Below are 10,783 nucleotides of genomic sequence, written 5' to 3' on the forward strand. Positions count from 1 at the left end.
ATTCTGACTGAGTAATTCTGAAGCTAATTTACCTTCTCTTTTAGTCTGTGTGGTATCACAGCGGATCTGTAAATAACCTGAATATACACAGATTTGGGAGCTACTTTTTTACCTGTTAATGAGAGATTATCTTTTTCTTTCCTGTTTCTCAGCCATGAGAAACCACTAATGTAAACAGGTTAAAAAGCCTGCAAAGTTCTGAAAATATTTCAGGAGCTGCAGGTCTGACCCATGCCACATTGCAGAGACTGTAACAAGTTGTCATGGCTTCTGGTTTGCCTGAAGTATGGTTCAAGTTAGCTGGCGCCCATGTGAAGCCCACCACATAGACACGTGTGGCCTCAAGGACATGTTACGTAGCGCACATTGGCCTTGTGCTGACTGAAGGCTGTTAGCATGTGATATCTTCATATATTAAGCAGGTGAACATGACCTTTGTAGGATTGAAAATTAGTAACTTTCAGACAAATTCATGGCAGGCTCTGCTGCACAGCTTCTCAAATGTCTCCACCTATGCCTTCCTCATTTGAATTGCCATTGCTGTCCTACCACAGGCACCCACTACCTCACCACAGCTCCCTATCTTCCTGTTCCACCCCACAATCTCATCCTTTTAGTTTTTATCCTGATTTGGCTTAAGCTGATGTACCCCCTCCTATTGTCGACATCTGCTGCTGTCTTCTCTGCGGGCTGCTGATGGCCATCCTGTTGTGTTTCTTCCACAACTGACAGTCCCAGCCCCTCGGGCAGGGGTCCCGGAAGCAGAAAGCAAACAAACATGCCAACATCAAAGCAGACCCTCGGCAATATGCCCCCACCCCCAGCTTCCCGTTTCCATCTGCTGACAATGAACTGAGCTTCCTCCAGGGAAAGCAAGGGCTTCTGAGCTTTAGCCCATGTGGCTGGGTAGCTGTGCTTTCTGAGCCCCTGTTTTTTCTTCCTTCCTTTCTTCTCCAGGGAAACAGAAGGAGAAGAAAAGATGGAGACATTTTGTTGGAAAACCAGGGCTGAGACTTTGCAGCCATGGCCTGAGTCCCACTGCCAAATGTGAGTTCTAAACACTGTATGCCAGCCCAATAAAAGACCTAAAACCATGAACCTGGAGGCAAGTCAACACTAGGCCATTCAATCAAAAATCACAGCACTTAAAATTCCTACTCGGCTGCTAATTGTGGTGATGTGGGGCACCACAGTCACAGCCTCATGAAATGTTGCTGCCTAGCAGCCTACAGCTGCGCACCCCCAGGACAACTGCAGACCTAACAGCTCCAAGAGGCCCCTGACCCACCTCCTGGTCTGGCCTGACTGAGAGCTAGGAAATATGTTTTGCTCTAGGCTAGGGAATTCAACACACCCAGGAACATTTCCAGATGCTGTGGCTAACCAACACAGAGTAGCCTATAGCTCATGTTGAAGCTCATAAACTTTCTAGGATCCAAGGCCCTGTGGAGGTAGGAAAACTGCATGTTGGGAATGGCCCTTCGGATTCTCACATTCCTGAGCTATGGGTAGGGGTATTTCTGGGCACCACTAGTCTGCCCAAGCCACGCCTGTGGTAGAAATTGTTTTAACAGCTTAACTGTCCACCTAGTTGACTAGGAGCATTTCACAGTTTGTTTCATTTATTAATGCAGAAGTGATGAATGCATTCCAGACCCCAGGTTGCCTGTTGGCCTTGGCTTGGTACCCACCCAGGAATTTATCAAGCAAAGCATCCAGCCCAAACAGATGTTCTTGTCTTTGCTAATTTCTTTTTAATAGCATAAACTTGTTTTATATAAGAATGTCATGTATGTTCACAGTGTTGTATGAGTACATCTGCAGATGTAAAAGAATTTGAATTCTAATTTCCCAGCCCCCAGGACAAGTCCTTTTTCAGGTTAAGTGGGAATTTTGATGGCTGGTAGAGCTGATATTTACAGCTCTTGGAAAAAACATTTTACTGCACAGAAAAGAAATATTGATTAACACAATAGAAAAGGACAACAGAGGAGAAAGCAAAAGAATATGATGGGAAATTCCCGTGTCCTTCTTCCTGGGGCTCATATAATTTTTATATTTTGCTTTAAGCAACAGCCACTGTAAACACTGAGCTGTTATATAAAATAAAAGAGCAACCTGACTACATCATACCATACTTTACAGGAAAAGGTGTAAAAAATGGCTGGGATTTCCAAGAGAGCAGAGACATTCCCATGCAGCTTTCAGGATGCTCCTGCATGCTGGAATTTTAAATATCCTACCCAAAGCATCTGATAGGCATGCACCTACTGTGCATGGTGTCATTAAGTTTTGAGCCCACTGGGAATTATCAGAGTCTATTCAAATTCTGTAGGAAGATGCTTCTGATTTAATTTATATTATATTGCTATAGTCCTGGTTAAGTGCTCAGATATTCAGCATTACAACACAGTAGGTCTCTGATGGATCTAGCCCTCAACCCATAATAGAAATTAGGGCCAGATTCTGCTCTCATTTAATTTTGGAATAGCAGCAGTTGCTTCTTATTTAATGAGATTATATACTGGCCTTCTGTATTTTCATGGCTCTACTGTACTGCATATTGTAATTTTCACTCATTAAGTTTAAATAAACATCAACTTAATGCTTAGCAAACCAGTTCTAAGGGAATAGCATTGATTTGCAACCCAGCTTGTGGCTTTAATCTCTATGTACTTGGGACCTCACCAAGCCTAGAAGGTTATAGTTAAATATAAAGAAAGAAAAAATTTAAACAGCGCCAAAATGGGAGCTCCTATAAAAAAGCTCCCATAAAATATTCTATATTTTAGTGTTAGCTTTTCCCTCTCAAATAAATGAATAAACCTGCTCCTTCAGTCTGCTAAGTTTAAATGATACAGCACACTGTACTTTTAAGGCAGATTTTCTGAGATCACGAGATAAAAACCTGTCTGTTGCCCCTTGGAACAGGAAAATGCAACAACGTTTAGGTGGCAAACAGTAGTGTTTAGGTGGCAATCTCAGACAGGAACAAAGGAGAGAGAAATCAGAGGTGACTTTTCTCTCCTTAGTTCTCCACCTTTAATTTTTTCATAGGTCAGCCTCAGTCAGTGGTATAGTGAGCACCACTTGAGAGTTTCAAATCCCAAAGGGCTAATATCAGGCCTACACCAATTTCAATATTTTTGGCTGGTGTTGCTTCTTATAGACAGGCTGAAATCTCCCATGGAGTAACAAGACAAAATGGGATCAACGCAGCCCAACATAACTGAAGGCCAAATGTAAGTCAGACAGAACAGGAACTTTTGTCTGGACTTTCTACCTCACAGGCTATACTTCACCCCCAGTGCTGATAGCCATAGGGCAGGATTACTTTCTTGCTTCTTCATTTTTTAATTGATCTTGACATCATTCTACAGGTTTTGGTTTTAACCCATTGCAGAAGGAACAAAAATAGGCCCTCAAAAAAATCAACAACTTTTTCTTTCTGAAGCAGGATCCTTGTTACCAGGGTAGCTTCCAGAAATGGGTTTCTGAACACGATATAAACCTATGCAATGTGTGTGAACAAGAATTGTAGCTACAGATCAAGATGGAAGCCAGGAAAAATGTGATTTTCTTACAAATTTTCATTAAGGCTGAAAAGGGTCAGCAGTATTTCCTCTCCCCCTCCCCCATTTTTAGGTCCTTCTTATACTGATGTACTTGGTGTTGAAACTGAAGAAACAGCAAACACCCAAACCCTAGCGTGCATGTCAGTATTTTAGCTTTCAGTAAAACAATAGAAAGATAATAACTGCAATACAAGTGGAAACACACAGTCAGCAAGACCCACACAGTGGGCCATAGCCCAAACACTGTTTTTGCGCAGTTAGAATTCTCCTAAATGAGTAGCAGTACCTATGCTCAGCCTAGCAATAAATAAACCGATTCTGCCACCTACCGGTTGTTTGAGGTGAATATAGCGAAAACCCGGTTTATAAATGCGACGCGAATGAAGCAGACTGTGCTTCAATGTATTCACAAATTTCATCAGGAAAGAAAACAAGCTACTTGGAATTGTTCTCAGCATGTCACCAGAATTTTTTTTCGCTATATGATTAACAAAATGAAAATTTAATATCGTTTATTTCAGGTATTCCCTGATGTTTCCAGCAAAGATAAAACTGACAAAAAAAAAAAAAAAAAAAAAATCAGTTTGAGTATATTAAGATATTTATGATTTAAAAAAAAAAGTTTTTCCTCTCTTACAATTTTGTGGTTCAATTGCCAAGTTCCTAAACCCCTTTTTTAAATAAAACTCTCTTCTCTCAATGTTCCCTAAGGTTTATACCCGAATTCTTGTAACTTCTGATTTATTTTTCTTTTTTTTTTTTTTCAGTTTACAAGACATAGTGCATTTTCTTTAGCAGAAGTTCCTCTGTAAAACATGGGACATCTCATGACAACACTTTCTTAGCCCACATTCAGGAGCAGTGATGCTCTTCCTTTTACTTTTAAATAAAGAGTAACTTTTCTTTCTAGATTTTGCTGTATTTTCAATTAAGATGTGGAAAGGCTGGTTGATGCTTATGCAAATTAAATGCTTCAGAAGCCACTAGAATTGCTGAGGTACCTCAAAGGCTTGTAAGAACTACACAACTTAGAAGTTTGATCCAGAAAATATCAGGCTTTTGAGTGGGAATTGTACTTGGGAAGGGAAGTCAAAGCAAACCTCAGACAGGGTCACTGATCCAATTTGGAGCAGTTTTTGCTAATCCTGCTCTCAGAACCACTTTGCAGCCTTGTTTCCTTAACATAAGAGGCTTTTACATCAGTGGCTGGAATAGTTTGGGGGATTGTTGGCAGCATACAGTAGTATTTTTGCTGATACAAGCCAACTAAGATGGCTTTTGTCCATGTTAGTTTTGGTCCCTTTAATAATCTCTTCTCATAGACACACAAAACTTGTGGGTTGAAGGTCTGAGGTTTAAACTAAAATTTACTGGAGAGTGCTTACTGAAATCAAATCATGGATATACTGTAGCAACAACTTATTTTAAGATGCTAAACTTCCAAAACCTGTGGGCACCAGTTCTGGACTTAAGATTTAACTATGATGGGTCTTTTAATGCAAAAGAGAACCTCCAGTGCCCATATAACCTATGACTCCTTTTCATGTGAAAAATAGATGGGACCACCCATCTTTCTGGCAGTGATTTTACTCCAGAGCCCACGTAAGCCTGACTGTATAAGAGGAGTGAGTGGGAGATTTAGCAGGACTCACTTGCACTGCATGAAATCCTGTGCATCATGCTTTTGCCAGATAGATCGCCAGAGACTGCATTCTGGATAAAGCAGCAGATATTTCCCCATGATTTCCTTTTGTGTAGGACACCCTCTGAATAGAGAGGAAGGAAACAGACTCCTCAGTATCCTGCAGATGCATTCAGTGAGATGATACATTAGAGGGGTTAGAGGCAAAGATCCCTTCTCACATGTGCACTCAGATGTACATGCACTCATATATACACTGCAGATCCTGTAGGACTTAAAATGGGATGTTCTGATAGTCATTACACATGGCCTAACTAACACCTGGCCCTCAGAGGATGCAGTCTCAAAGTTTCCTCTCATCATGTATTTTATGTCTTCCCTTAACAGAGAACTTAGCACAGAATTCAAAAGCAGCAAAAGCAAACACAAAAAGTTTAATAGAAACTCTAATATAGACACCAGCCATACAATTCAGGCTGAAAGTTGCCAAGGGAAAAAGAAACCACATTCTCATCAGATCTGCATCTGATGTGGATGCTCTCTGCAAGGGAAGGAGAGACACTCTTTATTGTCTTCTGTTGACTAAAGTACACTGGACAGTGACTGCTCTGATGTGCAGAACCTAGCTCTCAATATAGAAGATAATGTGTAAATATAACCAGGACTAGTTTTGTATCACACAAGTTCAGGCACCGAAAGTACACTATACTCCCCACAAGCAGATCTTGGTATGCCATCCTGGAGTACCCTATCACGTAAACAGCTGTGAATATGTCATTCTGATTTTATAGTCATATAGACTATGGACTTCAACAGGTCTGGATAAGGTAGATTCAGGCCACCTAGCCTGTTTCTACTTATTTTATTTTATTTTATTTTACTACCAGAAAAATCTAGTACATTTCCATTTTATCCTCCTCTGACTCACCCTTCTCTCAAAAAAAAAAACATGAAAGATTATAAAAATCTAACTCAGTAGTAGTGAAGAAGATTGTATCAACTCAGGCTAGTGGAGGCAATTAATCTGACTATAACATTCATATTCTCATCAGACACAAAATAGAGAGATGTAAGGTGATATCTATTTAGCCTGCTTCATTGGTACAAAGAAAGTCAGGATCTTTCCAACACGCTGAGTCCTATCAACTAACTGCCAGCTCCTGGGGGGAAAACCAGGCAATCTGCAGGTGGGACTGGATCAACTGGGATTTTCATCCCTGTTCCTAGACAAAGAGGTGAAAAAGGAGGTTACACTGATGGGACACAGAGATTGCAAAACCAGTTTACGACAGCCGTTTAGGAAATAAGCTATGCTGTTTCAATCAGTCTCCAGCACAGCTTTAACAGCAGTAACTACTAAGTCCGTCATCTGTGTTAATTTAATATGTCATTTAGCATTCCTGTCAAGGAAGAATAAAATGCAAAACAGGGATGTTGAGCTTGTTATAAGATACAGTGACACCAATATTTCTCATATGACATGATTTTTAAAGTTCTGGAACAGCCCTTGGAATGGTGTTAAAGGCAAGGAGGGTAATTTAATCTGAAGAGAACATGACAAGCAATGCATATGCACTAAGATTATAGAAAGGGGTAAACCGCAAAATCAGCTAAAAGAGAAAACTTCCTTTTTAATTCTGAACTTAAACCTAACAGTGCACATACATTATTACATTGATTTTCATAGCTGTTTCTAATTTGCCAACCAAAATTTTAACTCTGTCGTTTCAAGAGTGAATGTATTTTCTGTTTCAAATTGATGCCGTGTGAAGTGTGAGTTCAGGCAGCTCTGGCAAACACAAGATACATTTTTCAGTATCAATATTGATAAAGAAGACAGCCAGGGCCCTTTCTCTAGTCATGTGCCCAACTGGCAGAGTCTGTCTCCATACTACTAAATGCTTTTAGTCTCTAAACAGGTCTTGATACATGGAAATGGCTGCTGGAATTACCCATGACCCATCCCCACCACCAGCTGTCTGGGAATTGCTTGTTACCTTGACCCAAAGCCTAGACAGAGACTATTCTGGTAGTTCAAATACAGATAGTTAAATTGTTCAAGTGACTCCCTGACAGTGTTTAATTACAATAAGCTGTGTTCTCAAAATTTCCAAATCCACAAGCAGTATTACTTTTCTGAAACTTTCTGGAATCATCACTATCAAGTAAACGTTCAGGAAACCTAGGAGTATGTTGGTTTTCTACCAGTCTCCCAGGATCAGCTTAGAGATAGGCAGATGCATCTCTTGATGGTTATTATCCCACTCCTTCTTCCAGGTGGCAGGAAGTGGAGGCACCAACCAACACTTCAGGAATCTCCCTTTTGTCAGAACATGTCTCTAGCTTTTAAACACTACAATATTCAAACAGTGATGTTTTTTCACAGACTATTTTTCACAGAAAGAGGACTCATCATCATAAGTTTGAGTGGAAATTGGTAATACTTAAAAATCCATATGAATCTGAGAAAGTTGACTGTTGAAGTCTTCTCAAGTACTAACCAAAGAACATGAAGATGGTTTTAGAAATAAGACTCATTATGTAGTCACAACAGAACTAGGAGACATTTCCTGTGATAAATATTTATGTACACGAGGAGTAGTAGCATTCCAGTCAAGCTGTCTATGTCAATGGATTTCAGCTTATTTTCAGTCACCTTGCAAGTAATAAGCTTGTGAGAGCTGCATGGCACACAAATTATCAACAGTCACATCAATGTCATGTTTGCCATGTGACCAGCTGAGGCAGGTGGCTCAGTAGAGGTAACATGAAAATGGGATTGCATTATGTGTCAACACGGTCTACATATTGCTCCAAAGGCATATATGGAGAAGGAGCCAAAAGCTCGAGTGCTTCCTAGAAACAAATTCAAACTTCTCAATTAATAATCTAACAACCACAGACTGGTGTCATCACACCAATGTCTATTCTTGAAAATTTCCAAGTCTTACTGGATCAGAAATGGTTGCTACCAGGTGTATTTAGCTGCTTCTTTTTAAAAGCTGGGATCAAATAAAAAGATAAAGAAATGAAGAAAAACAAGAAAGAAATTAACTGAAAATTTTTAACTCAGGGGAGGTTTTGCCTGAGTTTGGGAATGTGGTTTCATTTAGTTTGAAAGAATTTTCAGCCAAATCTAAAGAGAAGAGAGTTATATTGTTGGCATTTGCACAGGAATTTTGCATAGTATTTCGCCATAAGGCAATTGTTTTTTTCATCTGGTTTACATTTGGGATTTGAGGAGGGAGGCATACAGCCTCTGCTGGTGGTGTTATATATTGTAAAATCCATATTTAGAAGCAACTTTCATCATCCTGTTTTGAGTACTTTCTGGTATACACTGTTACCTAGACAGAAACTTCAAGCTGGGGAACATTTGAAGGCTATTTCACCAATGTATTGAACATAATGAACCAGCTCTAGCAGCAGACAGAAAGACATGGGGTACTGTGGGCCCCTTAGAAACACATGCTACTTTCTTTTGCTGCTGTGAAGTGCCCAGAAGAGGAGTCCTCTGACACTGAAGAGCTTGCAGTATCAAACAAGGCTTTGGGGGTGACTTAAGAGGTAAAAAGCTGCTGCTCAGTGAAATCCCCTCAGTTTTTTTCAAGCAGGAATAATTTTTGTACCTGCTTTGTAAACTCACCAATGTCTGGAAGAAAATTCTGGAGCTTGTATTTAACTGGACAACCAGAATGTTTTGCCTGACAAATTCATATTGTCTTCCTACACTTCATAACCACCCTAAGGTAGTAAAAGAACATATATGCCATGTCTCTCTTCACCTATACCTGGTAGGGGTGAAGAGAGAAAAAACACACATATTTCACATATTTTGATACAGCAATCTAGGTTTGTGTTGCAATATATATAAAAGTAAATGATCAAACCTAGCTATCACATACATTTTGAACATAATCTGGTTGTTAAATGCCATTTGTCAACTTTCTGAGTTGTGCGAAACGCTCTGAACTGTCCAAATTTGGATGTCTTGCTTTTGTGTGTGTGTAAGCAAGACCACCCACCAGAGGGTGCCAGGAACACACGTGAGTGTCCTCAGCCGGTCGTGCGTGGACATGGAGGTTCACTAAGCAGGGCTGCAGCCAGCCTTTCCTTAGCATGCAGTCTTTCAGGGTCAGGAAGCCAACTCTTGAGACAAATGAAGAACAAAAAGGCAACGAAGTCAAAGACAATGCCCTAAAATAGGGCAGGCTGAACTGGACAAACCGAACTGAGCTTCTGCATGTAACATTTCTATGATACATAAATCTGACACAGAAGATTATTTTAAACCATTCAATTTGTATTTTGACTTTGTTGGACCCTTGAATATTTCAAGTTAATGCAGTAGTTGTTTTTTCTTTTTCTATTATTATTATTATTTCTTCTACTTTAGTTCCAGGGCCTGATATATATTTTTTCTCAGCTCCTCTAGTGTAAAACTGAAACAAGTCCATTCACCGTTACAGAGCTGCAACTGATGTATCCCAGAATGAGACTGGATTCGGGATCTGACTGCCAAATCTGTACACTGAAGACTGCTGACTATTGTTTTCTCTAATAAAAAAGTCAAAGTGAACAGATTAGGCATTAAGAGCAAGAAGCAAAACTAAGCATGAAATGCTATGTATGGCTGGTCTCCAGCTTTTTAAATCAAGCCCTCCCCAGTGCACTTTATTCTTTTCTGTGAAGTGGGTGAAATATTTTAACAGGATTTCTGTCTCCTTTTCTCTTTCAAGCTTTCTGCCAATGTCTGAGGAAAGGTACTTCTTTTTAGCCTATGCAGAGAAACTGAATATCTCCACAGACAAAGCAAAGATAATGTTTTCACCATCAGCAGGTACATACACTAGCTTGCCAATAAGAGACTGAGTGCATGAAAACTCCACAGCTTTATGAGTTATGAGGCAACCTTAGGCAGCCTCCTTCACTGCAAAATTCTTCTGTTCTGAACTCCCAGACTGAGATGCTGATACTTTGCTTACCAAGAAATTCAAGTATTAAGAAAACATTTATCCAACCAAAGAGTCTGGACAATTCACACAAATATCACCCAAATTGTGGTCTTTCCTCAGATTTCACAGGATGAATAAAAGAAGGACACATATAATTGCAAACTTTCCTTATTTTAGCTCATCCACCAATATGTTGGATACACGCATGCTTACTGTTCCAGCTGTGTTGACTGAAGATGTTATTGTTACTAGCCCAATGTCAGCTGCACATATCACCCAAAATCACCAAGCCTGCAAATCTGCCAATCAAGGATCAAGTGTGATGAGACTCTGCTGTACTTCAGTCTGAATAAGCCAGCTGGCAGAGACACTACATTGAAATAGCTTCAGCATTTCTGGCTTATTTTGACTGGAAAAAACTAGGGAACACTTGTAAGAGTTATTTTGTTCAAACAGCAGTAGAAGTAGCTGGAGTCCTGATGAGCAGTTTAAGCTGGTCTGGCAGAGCAACTTCCAAGTTGAATCTAGGAAACTACATGAGTCGTGAGAGACAGAACTTGCAAAGTCTATTGGACAAATGCAGTCTTAATCTGGAGGACAGAAAAAAGAAA

The 10,783-nt window shown here is 39.9% G+C and overlaps 1 long non-coding RNA gene across 1 annotated transcript; it reads right to left on the reverse strand.

Annotated features, from left to right (window-relative positions):
• Positions 1-4,001: 4,001 nt before the first annotated feature.
• Positions 4,002-9,169, reverse strand: LOC130598020 (uncharacterized). The gene is made up of 4 exons (XR_008971916.1): positions 9,123-9,169; positions 6,349-6,440; positions 5,228-5,341; positions 4,002-4,127 (listed from the first exon to the last, which is right to left on the reverse strand). It is a non-coding gene; the product is annotated as an uncharacterized LOC130598020 (long non-coding RNA).
• Between the last annotated feature and the right edge of the window lie 1,614 nt (positions 9,170-10,783).

Source organism: Pezoporus wallicus, unplaced genomic scaffold (genome assembly GCF_028554395.1).
Source record: "Pezoporus wallicus isolate ANWC-B61680 ecotype Strahan unplaced genomic scaffold, APGP_CSIRO_Pwel_v1 scaffold_6362, whole genome shotgun sequence".
Classification (NCBI taxonomy): domain Eukaryota; kingdom Metazoa; phylum Chordata; class Aves; order Psittaciformes; family Psittacidae; genus Pezoporus; species Pezoporus wallicus.